Raw genomic sequence first — 25,361 nt, forward strand, 5'->3', positions numbered from 1 at the left:
TTCCTCTTCTGTGCACAGATATGTATTGTTGCACTTCCCCTGTACTTGCGATGACACTTGTTACTCATTCCACAGAGTCTGAGTGTCAGTGTTTAGCTGGCTGAGCTCCTGGACCAGGGCTCTGGGGTCACACGAGTGTCAGGCTGGCACAGGGGAGGGGAGCTCATGGTGGGATGAGCCATGGGATTGGTTCAGCTGCAGCATCAGGCTGCAGTCTTTGGTGATTTTTGAGTTTAATGTGAGAGACCCTCCCTGGAAAACTAAATTTGTCTTACTCAGTTGTCTGGCACTACTCCAGCAATGCTGGTTGTCTTTTATTGGGCATTACAGATTTTAGCTGTACTTGATTAGAGCATTAGCTTGATTTCTTTGACTAATGCTTGCAGTTCTCATATGTTTTTCTCTGCCAGCTCAGCTAGCAGCAGCATGGTGCCCTGAGGGTCTGCATTTATTCTTCCTAAGTAGTAATATTCAGAGGAAGCCTCATCTTCTCCTTTTACTACTGAACTTAAGTCCAAAATCCGTATCTCAGACTTCTGCAGTACCTCACCTTACTGTGTTAGAAGGAGGCAGAGTAAATTCACGGGCTGGGACTCACCCCTTCTGCCACATGGGCAGTACATGCTGGTGGAGAAGCAGTTCTGTACCCCACCTTGTCATGTGTGCCCACCAGCATCCCTGGGCTGCCTCCTGTTACACAGCTGAGATCTGCTCTTAGAGATCCCACGGCCAATGTTATAATCCAAAGCAGCACATAACCTGCCTAAAGACTTACTGGTGAAATACAATGAAGGAGCAATTGCTGGCTCCTACTATGTTCTTGCCCCTGCACGGAGCAGAGGTCAGAAGTAGGAAAGAGTCAAGCTTATGGTTTTGATTTCATATTAAAATGTTTTATTATGGCTTCATTTCATGTCCAGGGATCTACAGTTGAATCACACATCATTCAGCCTCTTAATTTCCTGTAATAAAAATATAAGTGCTCAGATAAAGGAGTTCAAAGACCTTTTCCTGAAAACCACGGGGGTGAGGGAGAGGAAAATCTTCTCTACACTTCTCCCAGCTCTTAAACAGGTCTACAGTGTTAGATTATTTGTTTGCATGGTGTCCTTCATTGTCACCATCTTCCCATCAGAGACTTTTGAAGTCCATACTTTAATATATTTAGTAACTTGACAAACTCCATTTGCGGAGCTGGCTGGAAGAGGCACAAACTGCTGTTAGCCACACTTGGCAGCAGCAGGCCTGCAGCCCCGCTGTGGGAAGTGGTGAAGCAAACTGAGGAACTCCCTGACCAGGTTGCTGCACAACTGGGGGACGAGCTGTGCAGGCCCTACCATGGGCAGGCCCGTGGGTGCTAGGCATTGCCCACTGAGAGCTGGGAGTGTTATCCTAAACTCGAATGGCTGCAAACCTGAGGCAGTGATGCTTTGGTGCAGTGCTTTGGACGGCCCCATGCTATAAGTATATGTTTACTTTAAATTCCTGTTTGCGTAACTCAATCTTCCAAAGCAGCAAGCTGTTATCTCCTCTCATTGAAATCAGAGATGCATGTGATTTCCCGTGCCTTCCTGCATTTGCCGTAAGGAGCTCACTTTCTCCTGCCCAGGGGTACATTTTCCATGGCACCATGGGGTGTGAAGGCACGCTGTGATCACTGAAACATGGGGCAGCCATCGAGGCCTTTTGGTGGGTTAGCTTCACTCAGCACAGTCAGTCATGAGGTTACTCTAAGAGGAATGATAAAGAAAGTACTAGATGCTGTTATTTCTGCATCATTTTCTGCCCGTGTTCCCTAAGTCCCACAGAGGCCCCCTGCAGCAGCAGCACAGTGATTGGGGTGCGGCAGCAGGCAGCGAGCGCACAGCACGAATAAAGGGAATGCGAAAGCTGGGCTGCATAACCCTGCTTGATGTGCGGTCTCCTCTGATATCACAAACTTTTTCTATTAGGAAAAAGAAGCCAGAAGCCTTTGCCTACCAAAAAAGAATCTTTGATCTAAGTCTTTTATGTTTCTCTCTCTCCCCCCCCACCAGTCCCCTTTGCTAAAAGGAGCCATGCCAGCATTATAGAAATAGCATCTGCAAAACAATTTGCAAGCTGGCGTTGAATACATCTTGCTTTTCAAAAAGCAAATCTTTCACATAATGTCATGTGGTGATTTCTGTGATTTTGCATTTTTTAATGACCTGTGTGTAGAAGATAGATGTCTAAGGCATCAACCCTGCAAACAACTGTAAATATTTGCCTTGAGAAAGCATGTGGTATATCCTGTAATTCTTGGCTCAGCCACTTAATCTGGAGGAAGCTTAATTAGTTGTTAGTGGACTAAAGCAAAGAAAATCTTTTACAAATAAATTAAATAAACAACATGTGGCTTGATTTTTATGAAGTGCTATAGTCTGCTGTGGCTTTTGTGGAACCCAAGGGTGCTCATCACCTGGAAAACCGGGCCCTGAACTCCCAGCTTGAAAGCTGCAATGTTAGCTAAGCATTTGGCGCTACATAAAATCACCAAGTTAAGGACTTTCAGAAATGACTGGCAAAGAACAGTCCTATCATTCCGTATTTGTTTTCCTGACTATGTGGCTGTAATTTCAGAAATACTGACCGTCCTGCAGCTCCTGCTGTTTTCAGTCCTAAGGAGAGGATATTGATGGAGATGTAGGCAGCTCCAGAACATGGTTGTCCTTTGTGAAAAGCTCTATGCCTCAGTATTTGCTTTGTTTATAACAACATCCTTCAGGATAACTCAGGAGAGGGAATAGCTAACAATTCCACTGATATATGGCTCCAAAGAAAACCTCCATTTTTTTTTTTCCAGTGGGCTCTACAAGTGTGGGAAAAGAGCTGAGCATTACTGAGGGCAGATTAATAGGATCTGTATTCAGCACTGGGTCGGGATTCCAGTTTCTCCTTAAAGATATTAGAGCGTATAAGGAGTGTCATAGAAAATAAAAGACAAAGCATTAATGGTGTGATGTCATCTGGAACACTGTGTTCAATCCTTTCTCAGCTAGAAGTAGTTCATAAATAAAGGTGGCTAAGAGATGAGTGACATGTTTAAGATGGCTGAAGGAAATCCTTTTTGCAGGACAACACAAATATTCCATGGAATTCATTATCACAAGATGTTATTGAAGCCAATAAGAGTTAGATGCGTATCAGAAACTGCCATCCTTGGAACCTGCCATGGTACCTTAGATAGGACAAGGAAAGCAATGCTAGCTTCCCAAGCTCCAAGGCATAAGGTGCTATGAACAGGTGTGGGTAAAAAACAAATCTGTTATGGACGGAGTCTTCTGTTACAAAGCCCTTGAACATCTCCAACGCCAGCCTGAGCAGCCTTGGGGAGAAGATGCTTATCTGCTGAGATCTTATTCAACATGGTGATTTCCAGACCTACACAAAGGTGTAATTTCTTCAGATAAGTAACAGTGAGTTTATTATATCCCTAAGTTGTCTGAGTTCTGTTTAGCTGCATTAGTTACTATTTGGGAGCCACAGAGGAATGAGCGAGCAGCTCTGGGCTCACCTGCTGTAATGGGAGCTCATGCTATTCCTAACTGAGAGGAGTTCAGGTCTGCACTGGTGATGTGCTGTGCCCCTTCTGAGCACGTGAGTTCGGTGGTGGCTTTTTGTTTCACTTTGAAAACAGAGACCATCGTATTAAACTCTGATTCAAGAATTTCCACTCGCAGCCTTGGCCGTGCTGTTACCAAACTGTAGATGCAAATATTGTTCCCACTCCCTGGCTCCTGAGGAGAGCACTTCATTGATATGTTAATATCTTCTTTTCTCTTCTTTCCAGCATCTAAGATCTAAACGGTCACAGTGCTAGATACAGCACGAAACAAAAGTCCCATATTGTTCTTAGTTAGAAATGAAACATTTCTTTCTATGAACATTTTCTGTAGGGACAGTTGGCTGAGGAATGTTTGAATGTATGAGACCTTTCAGGCAATAGTAAATAACACATTTCTGCGCCAGGCAATGTGCTGCTTACAGCTGTAATGTTCACATTGCTATTTGTCTGCAGCCTTCCTTACTAATACTTCAACTGAAGCAGATGTAACATAAGGAATGGATATGAACTTTTACTGTAAGTTTTGTGAATTTGAAGTGTCAGTATGTGAAGGATTCAACATTCAGAACATAGAGTTCTTCCACCTGTGGAGGACTTGTGTGTTTTAGTGGAGGAAGAAGTCAGGTGGGTAATGAGAATGAAGTGCTCTGAGTGGGACTGAGCATTTCTCTGGAATTCAGGAGATCGGATTGTTCAGAGAATCCAACTGCATTTGGGACACACCAAGTAAAAGTAACTAGAAGGATGGACTTCACCATAGGGGTTTTATCCGGAGTTAGGAGGTGTGTGTATTGCTCAGCAGCACTGAATCAGCTTCAGACCTCAAGCAGATCATGGAATCAATGCCTCTGTGTTTCTACCTCAGTCATGCAGATATGAGTGTCTTCTCTGATGAAAGCACTTTACTCACACAAACTCTGCACACCTCCTTCGGAGGACCCGGCCCAGCCTCTGCTCTTTGTGGTCAAAGCAGCTGACATAGAATAAAAGCACTGAAATTCAGTCAGGTTCTGGCTGAGCAAAGACTGCCTCCCATGTATATGGTTAAGCAGGGTCGCATCAGTGGGTGTTATGAACTTCCCCTGCTGTATGCAGATGCTGTCGATGGCAACACCTTTCAGATTTTCCCCATGAAATTACCCCCAGATGTTGCAGGCAGTAGGAAGTGTTTCTTAGTCAGAAATCTTGTCCAGACATCAAATAGTTTTTAACAAATGGCAGCACTGCCTGTTGAGACACAAGCATTTTTACTGTAAGCTATTGCTTGAGGGACTTTTGTATGAGTCTGTGTGCAAGAACTCCAAGTGAGTCATTAAGGTGACGATTTAAAAGGAAAAGCCATTGTATCTCTGTAATTGCTTTCACACGATGTGTGTCTGAGTTCTGTCTGAATCCAGTCCACAACCTGCACCTGTGTAAAGCCTCCAGGCGGACAGAGCAGTCGGTATGCAGGAGTTCTGAACTGTGTAGGCAAGGCGTTCTCATCACGTGCTCCTTCTTCAAACTACGAGATGTTTCTGCCTCAGATGTGATTCCACTTGGTCAACAAACAGGTATAATTTAATTGACAAAGCTATTGCTGTAAGAACCTCCCATGGTGGTTGTTTGTGCATCTCTATATTCATGTAAGCACCCAAACACAGTTTTATATGGCTGCCAATTTGGGGAATCGATGAAGGATGTGTTTTGATAGAGCATCTAGCTTACTGTGAGGTGGCAGTGCAGAAGCTCAGGTTTCAGGGCCCGTCCTCAGGTTCTGCTCTTGGTGCTGCCCGTTGGGCACAGGGTGCCCAGGGCTCTGTGCAGCTGTGCAGCCCTTCCCAGCATGTGCTGATGGACAGTTGGAGCTCCAGGGGTTTTAGTAGGAAAAAACTAATCCAGAACAGATTTGAGAATGTTTTGTGAAATTTTATGGTGGTATGTTGTGTATACAAGTGGAATATCCCAGCGTTTAATACCAACTGAGGGGTTTTTGAAGCTGAGTATGTGTCTTTCCAGTGCGCCAGATCTGGGGTAATTGCTTTGCATGAAAGCTATAATGGAGTCATATGTAGTTACAACTTGGACCACACTTACCTCTGTTTTACGTCTCTATTATGTCATATTTATTCACAGTTTCAGTTTCTGATATCCCAGCACATAATCTTTTCTTGCTTATTCCAAAATGCAATTAACTTCTCTCTAACCGAGAAAAACATTCTCAAGAAGCAACTGTCTATTTATGGGGTGGTTTGGTTTTTTTGCTGGTGGAAGTATTCCTGAAAATCTGCAGCCCAGGGGTTTCTGTTTTACAGCCAGTGCCAAAGAAATGGCACCGTTCTGTTTTCTTGTTTGTTTATCTACTTCATACCATTTTGTGAAGACAAAATATCACTTCTTATTGAAACCTCCCAATCAAACACGTGCACTTTGCTGTCCACCCATGGCTAGGATGGGTGTGATAGGAAGAGCCCTCAGGACAAAGGAGCAAAACAAAAAAGGCATTTGGAGAATCATTAAACCGCAGCCGAGCCTAATTCAGTCTTGCTATTGGTTCAGAACACGTCCAACGTATTTAACGTCACCAGACAGCTGGGATGTGGAGCCGGTAGCTGTTCTTCAAGTGGTTTTATTTTTATTACACCTGAGAATTAATATTTTAAAGTCTCCGGAGTGAATTTATCTCTCAGAAACAGTAAAATAAATCAGTTGTGAGTGTGGGGCACCCTCCTCTGGTTTGGGATTGCGGCTTCCCAATCCTGTTTGAGGACTTTGCGTTCAGCTAATAAATAATAGTGGAATGACATTTGGCCTTAAATATGTATTTAAATGAGTCACCTTGAGTGAACTGGACTGCTTACAAGGAAGGAACACTTCAGGAGGTGTTTTTCAGCACGGCTCAGGCAAGGCTTTCTTGTCTGAATGGTAATTTATGGGTGCAGATTTCAGTAGCTTGAACCTTACTTTATCTGACCTGTATTCCTGTACTCTGTATTCCTCAGAGGTAAAAAGTGACGATTCAGATTTTTGCTTGCACAACAAAAAGTGGTTGAAAGAAAGCGAAAGGAGAACAGGCACAACAGGGGAGAAGTGCATTGATTTTATGTTTAAAACCCTTCTTTTCTAGCAAAATACACCTATTCAGTGGGAGATTTTTGTAGAAGGGAGACATTCCCCATGCATGCACATCAGCAGTCATTGCCTCCCAGCTCCCACCAAAGGCAAAGCTGTGGCATTTTGGTAAGAGTGAGCTTTCCATGAGCCTGGCTAACTGCCTGGGGACCTCAGAGCTGTCCAGAATATCTTAAATGTTATTATTTAATAACTCAAAGATGCGAGATAGAATCCCGGATTTGTTGTTGGAACAGAGTGTGCTTTTTGAAGGCTCAATCTTAGTCATTTTGATAACGATGACAAAGAGCAGGTGTGACAAATGGACTGAAGCATACATGCATAACAAGAGAGAGAAGTTTATTTTGTGTTCTGTATTCAGCAGTGTCAGATTAAGAACAGTCACAAAGTTGTTTTAGAGATTCTTCTTATTTCCTTTAACTCCTTTTTGTTTCACCTTTGCTTAGGCAGAAGAGATCGCAGCCGGGGGATTTTCGTGCTGCCCCTGCATTAGCAACAGCCACCATTTCACAGCAATCCCAGCGTTAAAACCAAATGGTGGCACAAAGGGCTCTGCTCATCATTCATTCTCCAGATGTCTTTTCGCCTTTGCCACCCTCCTTGTTCTCCTCCTCCAATAAAACCTTTTACTTACAGAAATTCAAAAAAAAGGGCTTAATCCCCCATCCCCGCAACGTCAGCCCCACAGGTTAATGCACACTTCAATAGTTAAAATCAAAGAAATGGACCTTCTTACAATAGAGCCCTAAAAAAAAAAATCCCATACGTCTATTTATAAGACATCTAATCTCAAAAATCCTTATTACCTATCGTGTTACTTTAAATCATGGACATGAACGAAAGGGAGTCTTGGCATTCAATTATCCTTCTTGCTTTAACAAGGTGTGTATAATAAATGAGCAGTTCTTAATTGACTTCAGTGCAATTTGATACTACTGGAGTAGGAGGAAGAGGGAACCGGGAAGAAAGAAGGCGTGCAGCTTAGAAATGTTAGAGAGCTCACTTATTTGTAACACAAGGCATTATGACATGGAATGAATCGGTATCCTGTAACAGTATTGAGTGTAAAAATATTTACAGGCAATATTTGTAAGCGATTGTGCTCTGCAGGTTCTTATGCTGTCACGTTGTATCATTAGCTGAAAGGTGAAATTGTGAGGATTTGGACAGTCATCACTAAAGGAGCGTGTTTAAAAATGCAAACACTCATTTCATAGCTTTCTTTCTGTCTTCCTTTAAATTAGGCTTTATAAAAACAGATGATGCAATAATAAAATCCCCGCTCATAAATATTTTATCTGAGCAGTGAATGACGCTGGAATATATTCAGCCACTATCTCTGAATTTAGATGGATTCAGTCCATCTCTGGAAGTTACTCTTGAGATAGTGAGCAGGTCTTCAGAAAAAGAAGACATTTGTCAGTAAATCCTGTTGGATCAGGTAATGACATTTCTGTATGGCACTTTTTATGTAAACATAAGCCTTCCAGCCAGGCTTGTACAGCAGCTTTAACCTGGCAGGAATTCTCCTGCTTGCTTTCAGCCAGCTTGCTTCCCTGTGCTGGCACCATGTGTCTTTGCATCGGTGGCACCACGTGTGCCTCTGTTGGCACGACGGTGCACGAGGTGCAGAGGGAGGTGTGAGCATTGCACCTGGCAGTGCTGTGCCCGGACAGCTCTGCTGCAGGAGGTGACTGTGGTGTGCACTGCATGCGGGCAGGACTGCGTGCACGTGCTTCTGCTTTCAGGAATAGGGTTTTGTAATGGGGCCGTGTGAATCAGGGCTGAGCTGAGGTATGGTTGAGAAAACAATATGCTCTCAAAAGCAAAATCCTCTGGTGCTGAAGTAATTTTAACAGACCATAAATAAATAAAATAGTGCTTTTGCTGGTTGTATTGCGGTGTTTGGTTGGGTTCTTTGTTAACAAAAGGAGGCTGGCAGAGGCCGTAGCACGGAGAGCAGCGCTGCCTCCATCCCCATCACACAGCCCAGGGCCCTTTCCTGAGCAGTGACACAGCGCCGGTTGTAGCACAGCAGAGGAAGCTCCCTGCACTCCATGATTCATGTGTTAAACCAGACTACTTCCTACTGGCTGCAAAAGGCAGCGTGCGAGGGGTGGGGTGAGGGGGTGTCCGGTGAAAGCTGTTCCCTGAGCTGGAATAGTAAGTATCGGAGAGGCAAAAACTCCTGGGAGAAGTCGTTTGTCTGCACTGATGTGCTGTAAAAGATGGTTTTGTTAAGCGGTGTTACCGTAGGTATTTTCAAAACTGGTGTCATTTTCAGTAAGAATAGGCAGTTCTGCCATTCTCCTCCACCCGCAACTAATTTTCCAGCATTGCAATTTCAAATATATCTTTCAGGCTCTGCCCCTCAGCGGAGCTGGGACAGGAGCCAGAGCACAGTAATTCTTATCAAAAGATCACTTTAAAACTTTAACCACAGGAGTAAGGTGTTACAGATTCTTAGATCTAATAAAGAATGTACTTTTATCCCCTAACTTGAGCAAAACCAGGCTTGTCACTGCTAGGGAATAATGAAATGCCACGAGAGCGGAGCAGCGTTGCTTGCAGGATGCATAATAGGCTCTGTCAGCTCTTTCAATCATTTAGGTATGATTTGCATCAACGTTTACAGCTGCTGACTATTTACAGTTACACAGCTATTATGTCTTCCATCAGCTGCTAAATGAACAGGTGTTTACCATTGTACAGGCTGGGAGAGAAATGATAGATGGAACACAACAGCCCTCTGATAGAAGGGCTGCTCCCTTAAGGAAGCAGCAGAGAATGGTTATAAGCGAAGCTAAGTTGCCCAATAACCACTAATTTTCATACTAATCTTTTTCTGGAGCTGTTATGGGAGAGAGAAGGGTGACAGCACTACCAGTTGTGGGCAAACCATAGAATCAAAGAACCACCAAGGTGGGAAAAGACCTCCAAGACCATCCAGTCCAACCATCCACCCACCTTGTGGGGTGCTCTGTCATCCCCTCTTTCCAAGGGATCCCACACCACACGCTGTGCTGTGCCTCGGGGCTCTGTCTGTGCTGGATCTCTGGGGCAGGCAGCAGGGAAGTCAGCACTAGGACTAGCTGTAACCTCCCAATTAATAACGGTATGAATAATGAATGGATTAACATTAATTAATTCATGCAGTCACAGATCGGGAGGTTGTGAGCTGGATGCTGCAAACTGCCAGCAGAGAAGCTGCATGCTTTCTGCAGGAGCCCCACTGGGCAGCGTGGAGGGTGGCTGCCAGGCAGAGGGGCAGTGAAGTTGTGTCGATATGTGGAGCGGTTTGAAATCACTGCTTGGGCTGTGCTGGAAGTGTCAGAACCACGTAAATAAGACTCTATGGTGTGCTTTCAGACGAGCTAACACAAACTGTATGAGGGCACAGTTAACGTTTTAGGGGAAATTTATGTAATAAAACCCCACTTTGCTGGTTTCTAAGCCAGAAGCCTTTGGTGCAGACAAAGATTGTATTATAGCTGCTCTTAGTTCAAAAGAGGTTTTGAATGCATTTTTGTGTCAGTCCTGTGGTAAAATTGTAATCTGCCTTATCAGCTGTGTCCCTCCAAAGACATCCATTAAGCCGTTCCTATTTCCTTAAGCACTTTAAACATGTGCTTAACTTTAAGCACATGGTTTGCTGGGTTTTATTAAATAAAAAGGAAAAAAATCGGCATATTCTTCCCATTGCAGTTTGCACTGCTGACAGTGTAAGGACAGCACAGAGCTGCTCCCAGCCGTGGGTTGGGCTCTGAGCACACAGAGCCCTGCTGTAAGCACAGCGCTGTATTCACAACAGCTGTTTTCAGACCCAAATTTCCAGGTGCCTGAACGACAGCAGATCAGAAAGCAGGAACAGTTTGGGCAACAATCGCATTGAAAGTTTTCATCCTATTTCATTTCTATGCCTATCAAAGCAAACCTAAGTTAAAATAGTTACAGTTTTACACCGGCATGCCTGAATTAAAACAGCTTTCCTCTCTCTTGTGCTGTTAAATTAAGGCCTTTCTTTCCCTTCCTGACAGCCAGGAATGGCATCTCACATTAACAGTTTCCTTAATTATTTCGCAAGGGCTCGATAGTGTCATTGCCTCTCCCACAGAGCCGATGTTCTGGGTAAGGCTGGGCCCCACCTTAATTGGATCCCGCTTCTCCCGGCGTCCCGCGGTGGGCTGGGAATGAGGAAGATCTTGAATGTCCCACAAAACACACAGAAAACACCTTCATCATGGGGGGGGGGGGGGGAGGGGAGGAGGGGGGCTGCTTTTCTTATGCTCCCTAAGGGAGAAACCAGTAAGGGAGGGTGTCTGCCATCAGACAGGCAGGACGTGATAGATTTGTGTTTACTCTGTCCCTGATTCCATAAATTTTCCTTTTTTCCCCCCTTTTCCCCCTTTTTTCTCCTTTTCCTCCCATTTTTTTCCTTTCTTTTTCTTTTTCCCCTTCTCCCCCCCCTTTCCCCCCTTTTCCCCATTTTTCCATGTACTCAGCAGGTTCTATTTATCTCTGCTACTTTCTCCACAGTGCTATGGGCTGGTGGCCATTGAGTCCCCTCGGCTGCTTCAGGCACCCACAGACCCCTTCATGCACTTTTGTTTTGATTTCACACCGAACTGACTGCAGTGGGGTCACACCCAGACACACTGACGTGCTTGTGAGCTGAGTCAGGGCTGTGGATCAGCTATTGACTGAGTTTCAGTTGTGCAAATCAAAATAAAACAAACAAACAAAAAAAAATCAGCAGAACGAATGAATAGAAATCAACCTCCCAAATGATTTCTCGTGGGTGAGGAGGCAATGAGAAAATTCAGCAGGAGACATTTTGGCTTTCTGGGTTTTTTTTTAATTATTATTTTTATCACAAGAACTACAACAATGAGGCGTGAAAAATATTAGAGTGGAAAACCCCTCAGTGTAACTCTCAGCCTTTGGATACGAGACTGCAATCGGTGTCAGAGCTGAAGTGGTGTTAATTTCTACACACAACTGTGTGTTACGAGAGTTGCTTTCATGCATGCGAAGAAAATCAGCGCATGTCCACACTGCCGTTCTCCTCCTGTGCTCGTGGTACCAACAGGCCATGCCGTCGTGCTGCAGTAACAAAAGTCGTTCATCTCAGCAATAAGTTTTTCCACATTTCCCAACAGTGGATGAAGGCCTCAGAGGGAACGAGGGACTTTTTCAGGGCTGGGTTTGTGTTACTGTGCAATATCCTCAGTTTCTTTATCTGTGTTTGAAGAATTGGTGGATATCATTCATTATCATGTTTTTGGATGATTGTGCTCTTGCTGAAAGTAGCTTGCTTTATAATTATATGCACTATTAGATGACTAATTAGACTTACTATCTTTTTCGCCTGAAAGCAAATTGAGTGCGTCATGGCATTAGATGCTGTGTTGAATAACTCAGTTGTGTATATTCAGGAAAAGGAAGAGTGATCAGCAGCAAGTGCTGGTGAGAAACAGAGTGATTTTATTCTGTTCTGATAACATCCTCCTAGACGACTTTATTTCCTGCATGTCAGTTTGGGGTGTTCCGCGGAGCAGTAACGCTTAGATAAACACGTGGCACGCATACGCTCTGGTTGTTATGGCTGTTTTGTTTGTGTATTCTTCTAACCCGAGAGCACCCATCAGCTCTGTTATTTGCTGGTGGGCTGCACTCCTACTTCTTCACTCTCCCTCTACACTTTGTATCACCATGTGAATAGTTTCTGAAGTTAAAGATTGCACAAAGCGTGCAGGAGGGTGTGAGTAAGGTGTGTGTCAGCCCACCTGCCCACGTCAGTGCTCGGCTCTGTCGCTCAGCCCACTAACCCTAACCCTAACCCTAACCCTAACCCTAACCCTGTGACTGCTCACGTCTCAGATGGGTCAATGGCAATTCTGTGCAGACTGCTGTGTCACTGGAAAGCACACGCCATGTGGTTTGTCCACTATGTGCTCTTTTCTGATCTGTCTCCTATAGAAACCCCACCCCGTGGGTTGTTCAGTATTTAGAGCCCTGCGTTCTCTGCAGCGAGGTGCCTCTGGGTCAGTGCTCTTCTCTCTGTGCTGGGACTCACATGAGGAACCAAACTCACCACTGGGTTTCCTGTGAACTGTGATATCGCCACCGATACTTCATGTTCTGTAGGAGTTTTCCAGGCTGCTTCCCTGTGATAACTGATGAGACCTGCACGTTTCTCACCAGATTTTTCCTTGATCTGTTTTTGGTGAAAGAATTTTTAACACTAAACCACTATTTCTTGATATCTGAGGACCTGAATCTCAGTTACAATCTGTACAATGTGAATACCTGATCAACTGTTACTGTAAGCATTTGTAAGGAACTGGAAAGTCTGGTTTGAATAAATATCACTTAGCAATACAGACACCTAAGTTCAGCCTAATTGTCCTTGTCCTGGAAATACACCTTGGCTGTGCAACCTGGCCGTGCAGGGATGTGCCTTTGGTACAAATATTCATTCGGCACTCTTGAAATCAATGAGTTTTGCTTCTGATGCCAAAGGATTCTGGACTTCCCCAGAACTTTCCAGACAATTCAATAGCAAAAGTTGGAAAACTTGCATACAGTAATTAGTTTGTATGAATCACTGGTGGTGTTTGGGTTGGGACCTCTGCAGTTTAGCCCCCATCATTCTACTAGCACACACATCCCACACTTGTGCTGTTGGGACAACACAGAAATACAGACCTGAGTGACAGACATGTTCTGCTGGCTGCTGCCTTCATGGTGCTCGAGTCCCAGGGGTCTGCATGCCCTGAGCGCAGGACAGGCTGGAAGCTGCATTCACTCTGCAGTTGTAACCTTAGATCAGGGCATCATCAATGGTTTAAGATGCTGCACCTGGCACAACCCCAGCTTGCTTCCTCTGCTGACAGTGCCTGCTTCCTTCCATCAAATAGTTGTTTTTCTGTTGAATGTTAAGACTTCCAGCAGTTCATCTTTGGATCAAACAGTCATTTTGGTTTTTTCATTTTTTGGGTCAGTAAAACTTCAGTGAGTACGGAAATGAGTCCATCATCTCAGCTGAGGTCTTAATATTAGTGAAAGAAATAGGTGTGTTCCAATTTATTTAGGCTGAGCCAGGATCTCTCTTAGGACTTCTTCCTCAGATCTGCTGTAGGTTTCTCAAGGAGAAGACTTTCTTGCTAGTGGTTATACAAGCCTGACTTCCCTCCATCCTCTTTTACAATCACGATATCCGTAACGAGGCTCCAGGTTGCTTCTAGAATCAATTAGTGCACAGATTTCCTTTGCCTTTTCTTTGCTATAGCCATCAATGGAGGATCTGGCTCTGTCGAAGTTCTGCTTTCAGTTTTGATACCATTTTTTTCCAGCTAACATTTTGTTTTCTACTTTCCCTTTCTTCTACTTGTTTCTTAATACAACAGGCAGTTCTGGCTCATTTTAAATGTAACACACAGATTCCTTCTCCTGGGTGTCAGCTCCTCTTGCATTGCCACAGTCAGTAAGCTTCTGCTGTCTGTGCAGTCATGCAGTGTTTGAAATACTTCATGAAAGAAGTAAAAGGAAATAACATTCATGACTGTATTATTCATGTCACTGTTAGTTAACCGTATCAGAAGATAACATCTAATATAACGGTTTGTGTTTCGTATGTATTCTCATACACATTTAGCTGTGTTTCGGTTGCATCCCTGGGGCGAAGCCAGGCACTGTGCCTGCTGCCCACAGCTCTGATACGAAGGGTCACGGTGTCATTTCTGAGCTCTGCACTGGGACCCAACAGGAACACATGGCCAGGAATGATGCAGTGCAAAGCATTCTGTTTGAACAAGCTGATGTGAGGCTGCACAGAGACCTGAGCAGTGCTGGGAAACTGCTTTTGTGCAGAACAAACAGAGAGGAATCATTAAAAATAAAAAACAAAACAAAACTGTAGGGAGAGTGGTGAGTGATCAAATAGTTCCCTTAGTGGGTTAACTCCTGTACATGATAACAGAGAGCTCTTCTTTACAATGGTTAATTCAGCCAGGCCTTCTTCCATAGCTGAAAAGCCATAAGGACAGGTGCTGACCCATCAGCCCCTTCTCAGAAGTGCTGTGTGATTCAAAGGGTCACTTGCAAATGTTGCCTTCAGTAGGTGAGAAATCACAGAAGAGAAGAGGTGGGCACTGTGTTCTTGCTAAATGGCACAAAGGGCAATTAATACCAAGTGCCATTTGTGGTGTGAAATTTAATGTTGTTTATTAACTATCTTTGACTGTGGTTTATCCTCCCGCAGTTATTTACACAGACAGTTCACAACCGGTTCCACAGATCACCCCTCTTTGTTCCAACCCCATCGGTCAGAGAAAGGAAACCTCTCCTTTAACCTCTCCTTTACGTGTGGGGACAGAAAGGCAGTTTTTGGCAGAGCTGTGCAACTGGCCAGGCTTGTTTAAAGCCTGGAGTTTAACTCTATTGACTTTACTGCTTTGCTTGGCTGTTTGGTCGTACTTGAGTGACTCCATTAATGAGGACGGCAGTTACTTAATTGTACAATCCAAACTACTGGTGTCATTTGCAGCTTCCTGTTCTATTCTTATTCTGGGAGCTGAGCATGAATTCTCCTTCAAGTTCCCTTTGCGATTTCTCTTGAACGGAAGTCTCCTCGTTGCACTCTGAGATCTATTTCCAATCATTTTCGTAACAGACTTTGTTGGAAAACAGCACTTCATGATTCACTTTAAATGCATTTCCAGTTTGGTGAATGCTGCTCTGAAATCCTACCCTCCTGCATGGGGACGGCTGCTGTGCTCAGTGAGGGCCTGGCATGCCCAAACAGCCTGCAGGAGCCGCACACCTTTGCAATGCAGAAGCACGAAGAGGCATCCCAGGAAGCCTCACCCGAGCAGCGGTGTGTGTGCATTGCTCCTGAGGAGTGCAGCTCTCAGCATAGAGACAATTAACTCGTCAGGCAGGGGAAGCGCGATGTGATGACGAGAGCCCAGCCAAGCAGATGCTGCTGCCGGCCCACAGGGATGGGATTTAAGGAGGAACTTGCAGGGCAGTGCTGCAGTAGTTCTGAGATCTTTTTTCCCCATGTAGAGTAATACTGAGAAATCTGTGCTAGCACTGCCAAGATGCAGACCCTGGGGTGACACAGGCCCTGGGCAGGTAGCGGGGTGTTGGTGTCTGACACTTCTACACAAGTCCATGCAGAGCTGTGAGGCTGCTGTTGGGGATGTGCTTCTGCACGAGCTCTTTGTCCTCTCTGAGAACTAATGAGTTTTCTATGTGTTTCTGTTACATACTCACGCCTTCAGCCTTGGCAACATAACGAGATGATTCTGAATCCCATTCCGGCCTTCTCCTCATCCTGCAGCAATGCAGCTCCCCGTTCTGTACCTGCCCCTGCTTTGCCAAGTTGGACTGTGTGGGTCACCACCACCTTGGTGCCCCCTGGCTGAAGGACAAGTGGGATGTTACCTGCCTTTCCCTGGGTCTGGGTGCTCTCCTCTGCCAGGCCATTTGCATAAAAACAGAACAAGGGATTAATCATTGCTGTACTGAATTAATCAAGACATTAATTAAGAAATTTCAGCAGCTCTGCCAAAACAGTCAATGTCTTCTGAAGCTGTCAGCAAGGGGAAGGAAGGTGCTAAAAATTTGATTTTTGGAGCACATTTCTTTGAGAGGAGTTACTGCACAGAGCTCAGTAATACCAACACATTTTGAGACAGGAGAATTTAATACCTGACCATCTCTGAAGTAACACTTCTGAAGAGCAGAAATGCAGGGATTTGCACCTGTAGCTTCGTATGTTATAACATATAAAATTATATACATTTATAAATGCACAGATAAATTATACAATCATATGTGGGGTTGTTAAGTTGAAGCATCCAACCCACGTGCTCAGATCGGTGTCCTTCTGTCTACCCTAAATTACTCACCTCCCATTTGCTCTTCTGTGCTGTACAGCTGCTTTGTGTGCATGTGCTTCTTGCTTTCCCTTTTTCCTTTTCCTTTCAGCACACAGATACGGGCTCTGTAAGTAAGCAGACCGTGCATTTTCCCCAGAACTATTCTATGTTGTCCTTCTCTTTGTTCTGCTCCGACGATTAAAAAGTTAGGTGTGATTATCTCAGTGTGCTTCACAGCCTTTGGGGGTGGCCTGGCCACTCGTAGAAGCAGAAGTCCTACGGAGAGAAACTTCATTTTACCTTTACACAAATACTGCAAATATCGTTGGAAAAAAGTTCAGGCTGTGTGTAAGGCAAGCGAGCAGCACAGCCCATGTGCTCATTTATTTCATTTGGGCTTCGTTAATCTGCTGTGAGCTTGGAGAATTGCAGCAAACACTTTATTCCAAGCATTTGAAAATATAATTGCTTGTTCTGTAGGTGTTTAAATGTTAGCAAGAATACCCGTAAATAGGAGGAGGAGGGAGGGGGGTATCTGTTTGTAAGATGAGAAAAGGAACCACTGCCTATTGTTTGACCTGAGCAGCTCCCTGATTGACTGGGAGAAGGGATATCTCCATGGGAACAGATGAATGTCTGGTTTTCATGTGGTGAAATCCCCAATCGAGCTCACAGTGCCTTCACTAACGTGGCACTCTAAATTGGCTGTTTGTATTCTGCTTCTTACCTTCAGTCAGATTAAATGCATGGAGGGCACCTCTTCCAAAGTTACTATCCCCCAAAACACACACAGCACAATGCCGTAGTAATAAATAATAAAAGTAATAACCCACATTCATGACTTTTTTCTTTGTTTACTTTTTCACTTTTCTGTTGGGCTTTTAAGTAAAGCAGGCGAATAATGAGATGAGATTTAGCTTTGAGAACGGGACGGTCTTTCTGAGGTGCCTCTGTTGGGGTGACATGGAGGTGCTCACAGCAGATGAGTGCTTACTTTGGGGGAATTTAGAGGACTCCAGAATCTATTGTGTCTGCGGGTTGCTGCAGCCATTTACAACGGTCTGTTTTCCCTCCTAACAAGAGGAAAATGTCAGTTGACTTCAATACTGCTGAATCTAAAAATAATGTAAAAAAAAAAAAAAAAAAAAAAAAAAAAAAAGAAGAAGAAGAAGAGAGAGAGATTAGAGGTAACAAAGAGACCTCAGTTAACGTAACAACAAAAAATCCCAATCCAAGTTGAACGAAGGAGTGATTCCGAAATATTAAGGCCCCAGTGGTCTTATCTGGACCAGCTGCTTATAATGTCTGTGAGGAATGTGGCACATCAAGTGTGTGAACACTGCAGCTATTGTATCCGAACGGGCTGATTGAACCCTGGATAATTGGCATGTAACCTTCTCTATTAATAGTGCAGACAGATATGTGAATTAGCTGAATGCCTCAGACATATGCCATGCATTAAGCAAAAGGGCTTACAATTCTTATAACAACTTGGCTAACTATTACACCAGTAATCATCCTTTAGAAGTTGATAATATTAGAGAAAAATCAATAAATAATTTGTCATTTCGGTACAGATGATGAATAATTATTCACACTGTAGTGTAATGACCAAAGGTTGCATTGCAGGGAGGATTCAGGACTGATATTTTGGCACTTGGATGTTTTTGAAGGGGTCAGAGTGTGATTCTCTGCCTCTGTTTAGCTCTTGTAGCTTGAAGGAATCGATCGGCTCGTGGGGCATCCCCACTAACTTGGGGGTTGCTGTTCGTTCTGTTGTACGAGGAAGGTACTTGGGAGGTGCATTTGGGAAGACAGTGGCAGTGCATTTGGGGACGCAATGGATTATTTGCCCCTGTGAAATACGATGCAGACTGTTAAGTGTCATTGAAAAGGGAGAATGAAAAAAAAAAGCCAACCCAGAAACCTGGCATAGCATTGTATGTGTACTGAGCTCCTGTTCCTTCAAGCTCAGTTGAAAAGACAAAACAAAATCGCAACACCAGACGTCTTTCACTCTTTAAATAGGCTTTTTTTTGGTTGTTGTTGAAGTGATACAGTGTATGTATGATTCAACTCTGAGTGGTGGTGAAAGAATGCAGCACTGCTACACTTTAAGAGCAGAGGACGACCAACCACCGCAGCAGCGTTTGGCTCCGGAGCCCCTCGGGCTGCACTGAGAGCTGCGGTGGGCGCACTCAGCAAAAACAACCAACGGAGATCGGAGACTTTGTTTTCTGAGAGCCTTTTGCCAATGGCTTCTCCTTAGGAAAGCTTCGCGCATATCAGAAGGGAATAATTGGACTTTTTAGGATGGAAATTCAAGTTCAGATGTTCCAGCACTTGGAAAGATTACGCTGTTGTTTTGTCTAAAGAAATGGAGATGTATGCAGTCTCTCTCGCAAAGGTTTCAGCCGTTTAAATGCTGCTCTTAGTAATTGCCGTGTCGAGTTGGAATCAAATAAACACAGACGTTGAAAGTATTTCAAACAGCTACCGCACATTACACAAATAGAGACTCTTTCATTTCAGAGGTAATTCTATTTACATTTGCCACATCCCGCAGAGGCTGTGTGTATGAGCAGGCACTGAGCAGACACTGCTGGGACAGAACGCGGAGCTCGGAAGGCACAGCAGCACCTGAGCGCAGTGCTCTCCTGCAGCAGTGGATCTTTGTGCAGAGCGTGCACCTTCTTTCTTTGCTCTTGGTTGGTTCTCTCCTGGATGTCGGCTTTCTGTTGTCGGCTCACAAATGCCACAGCGCTTTCTCCCACCTGCTGCATTCACTATTTACCTGGCTCCCCTCATCTGATCCTACCAATGCACCTCTCTATGGCTTTTCAGCCACAATGCAGTAGTTGCGCACTCTCCTCTTTCAGATTTAGGAAGAACTTCCTGCTTTCAGGCCCCCACTACCAAAGCCCAGCACAATCCCAGTCCCTGCCAGCATCTCAGGAAGTCTCTGCTTCACAAATGCTCCCCTTAATGCAATTTGCACCGAGCAGTTGTGCAGAACTGCAATACGCATCATGTCTAGACAAACTGAAAAACATCATCATCTGAGCGGCGGTGGACTGTCCTGTTCACACCAGTTCTGGGGCATTTGGTAGGAAACTGAAGTTACTAAAAGCTGAGTAGGCTGAACTAGGCACACGAAAGTGTGCGACCTTTGCTGCTTGTCTTTCTCATTTCCTGTCTTCCCAATGGAAAGCAAACAAGGCAGCCCCAGCAGCAGCCACAGGGACCAGGTGCAGCCCAGCACCCATGGCTCAGCTCCTGGCTGTGGAAGGGACCAGATTTGGGTTGATCTCTGCCACTTGCACCCTCTCTCCTGGCATTTCTGGCTGCCCTCCGTGCTCAGCCTTGCCCATCTGCAGCTGCTTCACAACTGGCTCATTTCCTCCCCCCAGGTGGACGGAAGCAAACTGGCACGCTGCAAGGCTGACTGCCTTCCCAGTTGTTCTCTGGAGCTCTCATGGCACATAAGTACGAAGCAAAAGAAGCAGCTCCCTTTGCTTAGAAAACAGAGGTCGTGCCCATTTTCTGAAGGTGACTTGACAGAGTTTGGATCTCTGCCAGACATGAGAGTTGTAGCCCTGATTTATAATTCCATTTCAGTGGATTGCCATCTAGTTCAAAAGGCATTTTATTCTGATTTGTTGGGAAGTCAGAACGATTTGGTATGGTCCTTCACTAGCTCTTGTGGCTACAGTAATCATTTATATTAAGATTTTTTTCTCTACATCCTGGCAAATATTTAGGGACCATACACATCTAAAAAGACATAAAAAGTGTGCTTGAATTCAAACAATTATTTTTGTTTTATACCTCTTTATATTTTCATGTCTAAACTATGTCATCTATCAAATGTATATAAGCCTCTTTTGTGAGAAACTTGTAATAGGATGCACATTCACTTTGGTCCTGTCTGTACTGGGTACATTTTAGCTGTCTCTACATACATAAAATAGATCAGCACATAAATCCGGACTGATGTCTTTCTCTGCAGAAGATGCAGTGAGACGCATATACTTCTTCAGAAGTCCTCTATCTGTTTCCATTTGTCAGGTTTCGTATCTTCCTCAGTCAGCAGTGAGGAAAAGGCGAGCAGAAACTGGCAGGTAGGTGACCTTAACTGGGATCAATACAAAAAGCTTCAGGAGCTTATGAAATAAACTGTTCTGAAGTAAAATGCAAAATTGGATTTCACAAGCCATCATTACTGTTTGTCACTTTGGGGAGGGGAGAGAAAGACCTAAATGGTGTCTTTGAGTGTTCACATAGAAACAGAACGTGAATGAGTTGAGTTCAGAGCCGACTAGAGATCATGCTGCCCATGAGCAAATTGCTTCAAAGTCTCCTTTCTTACAGGGAAAAAACATGTCAGCCTAATGAACTGGTTGATTTTGTACATCACCCATGATGGCTGATGCCAGAAGTATGCATTGATCTGAACATGGATATATTGTATTGCTCTGCCTTTCCAAAGACATGGGGGTGGAGATGTGCAGCTGCAGGTGGGTTTGCCCAGGGCAGCAGAAGCATTGCCCACCCAGCACCCATGCAGCCAGGTGCTGCCATCCAGGGCTCAGCCCCCTACTCCCTGTGATGCCCAATGGTTGGTGTGCACTGCTTTAACTACGTGGGCATGTTTTTATCGCACTGCAATCCCACCCACATGAACTGTTTCCAAATTGCACCTCATAGCCAGCTGCGCCATTATTACCATTCTAAGAAGATTGGATCTATTTGGGCTATTTTCACTTGACTATCAGATCAAAGTGTATTTGATCAGTCCGAGTTTTGAGTGACTGGTAAGCATTTACTTCTGAGACAATAAGCATTTACTCCTGAAATGAGGGAATGTTTGGGTTTTTCACTTGTTTTTGGAGTCCCACGGGGCCGCCCTGCCTGGCAGGGTTAATCTGACGGCACTCAGCAGCTCACAATTGCTGGAACTTTCCTGGCAGATGGTAAGGGAGCGTTTGACTGAGGGTCTTGCAAAGCACTGAGCTGCTCCGTCAAAAATTGCTGGCGTTTATCCAGCAAAGTAAGAAAAGATGTTTCTGTTTTGGTCCTTAATGCCCACCCACCATCACATTTTTCTCTCCTGCTTCTGAGAAGAATAAGGTGAGGGCAGAAGGAATCTGCCTTTGATTTGCAGTCCTTAGGCATGGTTTTATCTGTCCTTAGGATACCCAGCAACGAGCTTCAGCTTTTCTTAATTCTGGGAACACCTAATTTTTGAGGGGAGAGAAGTCCAAAGGTTGACATAGCAAATCTGGTAAAAGTTAGAATAAATTGTGCATTTTTCCCTCCTTTCCCTTGTTTTTACCTTTGAGATGTGTTTATGAGAAAGGTTTGCTTCGTTTTACTTGGCAACAGCTTTGTGAACTCCCTCCTTGATGTCTGAGAGAACAGAAGCAGTGTGTGAACCCATGGTTTGAGGAGAATGAACTTGTAACCCTGGATGTCACGCTGATGTTGATGCTATGGGCAGTGCACGTGGCTCATGTCAGGTGGAAAGGGTTACTTGTGCAGGTTTGGCTTCTGCATTTAACCCAGGTTATAATAGTTAATGGCCACTGCAATCAACTGCAACGCAGAGTACATTTTTCAATTTGATTATGACATAAAAAATTTTTAAAAAATCCCACAATCTTTGGATTTGCCTCAGTTTGTTTAAAAAGAATAAGATACTGAGGGCAAAATACTTGTGCTGCACGTAGGAACTTTGTGACCCAACTACAGAATGGGATGGATTCTCTGATCAAACCGATGCTTGGTGAACATGCGTTGTTTAATGAGATGGTGCCACTCACAGAGTAACCAATGAATTGTGGCTAAGGCTCTTTCTCTGGGGAGGGGGGGGGGGGGGGGGGGGGGGGGGGTGCAGAAAGTTTTAAGCCTCAGATTTGGATTTCTTTGGGATGGAACATTGCTCAGATGCAGCACTAAGACATAAGTGTACAGTAGGAGCACCCAGTTGGCTTAGTGGACAGGAGCTATTTCATGTCCAATTTCCTTGTAAAAATAAGGAACCACAAAATTGGGGGATAATCAAGACCTTGTCTGTGTAATTCAGCATCAAATTCGGAAGACAGACCAGGAATTCTCAATATAGCTGCTTAGAGTAGAAATCCCCATGTTTATGGAGATTAAGAAAGGTATTGATTTGTCACAGACCATACGGTTTCCCGTGTTCCTGACTTTTTCTTTAATTCCCCTGGGTTTGACAACATTGTCTTAACCAACTTAAGGACCTACGATGAAGGATAAAAAAAAAAAAAAACCCATCACCATCTGCTAAGGAAAACATTTATGGTTTATTAAAAGCTATCAACCTAATACAGTCAAACTGAGGATGAAATCTTCATGAGGCTATTTAATGTGCTGGAAGGAAAAATAATTCAGAGTTCTTTTAAAACGTATACAGGATTAGCATAAGGAAGAAGTTCAGTGAATAGAGATGCCCCTGATTACAAACAGATTGCAGCTTATGACACTGTGCCACTCGGTAGGCAATGGGATGCAGTGCATTTAAAATGAATGTGTTGGTTCAGGTCTCTGTCGGTGAGCAGTGCTGAAGCCTGCATTGCACAGACAGTCGCAGACATGGGCAGACACAGAGAGCTGCACTCACCTTTCCTTCCAGACATGATGAGTCACGGAGCACTGTGTGTCCTCCTCCACACCCACCACCCACCAGCAGGAACACTTGGCAGAATGGCACAGAAGTGAATTGCCAGGCAGCTTGTTTTCATCAGAGATAAGATTCTGCACCCTTACAATTATTGTTTGGAATGGTGCATTTAGAAAATAGGTTCCTTTGGTATATTTTGTCTAACAGTTGCCAGCTCAATGCCTGTCAGTGCCAAAAAGCAACGTATCATGCTCCCAGCAGTACCAAACAGATACCAACACAGTCATTTCAGAATATAGCGCCACAGCTGAAATTAGTTTACCAAAGCATGCCTTTTTCCACTGCTTTTTGGTGCCTTAGCACGGCTGGGCACACAGGAACACAGATGACTGTCCCTCCTGGGTCAGGCACACAGCTGGAGGCACTCCCTTCCTCAACTGCTGCAGCTGTATCTGCTCTGAGCATCAGCCCATAGCTGATGTACTGCAACTGAAGGCACGATTGCAGGCTGTGCTGGCATACCTAACTGTCTTGCTTTCCCATTCTTGTAGACTAAAACATGCAGTAAGAAAAGTGCAACTGAACTCTCACTGCATGGAGAAGGGAAGTCTGATGGACTGCTCTGACTGCTGTATCAGGCTGAGAGGTCTTGAAGTGTCCCTCATTTCGTAAAGCCAGCACCGTGTGCCCTTGCTGAAGCTCACCCTCACAAATACACAAACACAGCTGTGTGGCACAGTGCAATAACTGACAGTCCCATTTATGGCTGCCAGGGTCCGGCCAACTCAGATGCTGCTCAGAAAACATTTTCTGTGTGTAGCCCCGTGAGTAGCAGGTAGGAATTGTTTGCATTGATAACCACAGTTCACAGTGCAGAGTTTGCTCTGAATAAGTACGTGTGAAGTTTGAACCATGCTGAGTTGATTTGGTACATCAGTGAACGAGCAAAGCCCCTATTAAGCCCCTGATTTTCAGGCTATTATTTTTAATAAAAGAAAATGTTGTTGTCAAAAGAAGACATACAGCAGCATATTCCTTTTAGGTCTCCAGCGTAGCAATTATTCCTTCTTTTTTTTTTTTTTTTTTTCCAGCATCTCCCGGGGCACAGCCTCGAAATCAGTGAGGTCAATGGGAGTTTTTCTTTTGATTTAAGTGAATATGGATCAGGCACATGGAAAGCTCACAGGAGATCCTGGGGAAGGGCAGTGTAACCAATGTGAGGTTTGTCAGTGTAACGACATGTAGAGGCAAAGCTCAGACTGAAGCACTTCTCCAGCAGCAGCCTACAGGAATTCTGCCTACCTGCACTTCCCACACCTCCCAAATGCACAGTGATGCAGGAGGGAAGTTGTTAATGATAATTGGTTAAAGTAAGAGAAAAGAAATCTAATATCATCAGGGTTAAGTGGTGATTGAATAGTGAAGGGACCTCATGCTGATTTCTTATAAAGAAATTAATTTCAGCTGCAGAAAATAGCCATCTCCTGATTCAGCATGGTGTGGGCTCTCCTCCTGCAGCTGGGAGGTGGCAGTGGGGCTGAGGAGGGTGCTCAGCACGTGGCCTGATGAGATGTTTGCTTCAGGGAGGAAATGGACTTCGATGGGTAATTTGGATGCTTGGGGTTATAGCACAACCTCACAGACATTTTTATCTGTATAAATTAGGCAGTGGCAAAGTATGGCAATAGTGAGCATGGATGGGGGTGGGAGAAGGGTGGGAGTGCCTTGCCACTTCCACTGCTGCAGAAAGCAAGCAGTGTGAGTCTATCTCACACAAACTGATAGGAAAGCACCAATTAAGCTGGATGAGAGGTGGGATTTTTGCTTTTATTTTCTCCTTTTTTTTTTTTCTTGTGGTTGGACAGAAAGAAAACTGCAATGTAACATTATGTTATGCAAGATAAAGATTACTATAATGCACTGTAAGAACACGGGCAAGCCTTCCCCTGAACTTTGGAGTTAAAAATGTAACTGGTGATTTGATATCTACAAAGCCTGAGGTTTGGTAACAGATGGGTGGGACGCTGAGCACGTGTGGCTGCGCTTCATTTGAGTCAGCCTTCAGGAAAGCCCTATCAAAAGGGGGTCAAATCTTGAAATGGTGTTTGTGAAGCCAAACAATTCAGCTATCTTT

This window comes from Gallus gallus, chromosome 20 (assembly GCF_016699485.2).
Source record: "Gallus gallus isolate bGalGal1 chromosome 20, bGalGal1.mat.broiler.GRCg7b, whole genome shotgun sequence".
NCBI lineage: Eukaryota > Metazoa > Chordata > Aves > Galliformes > Phasianidae > Gallus > Gallus gallus.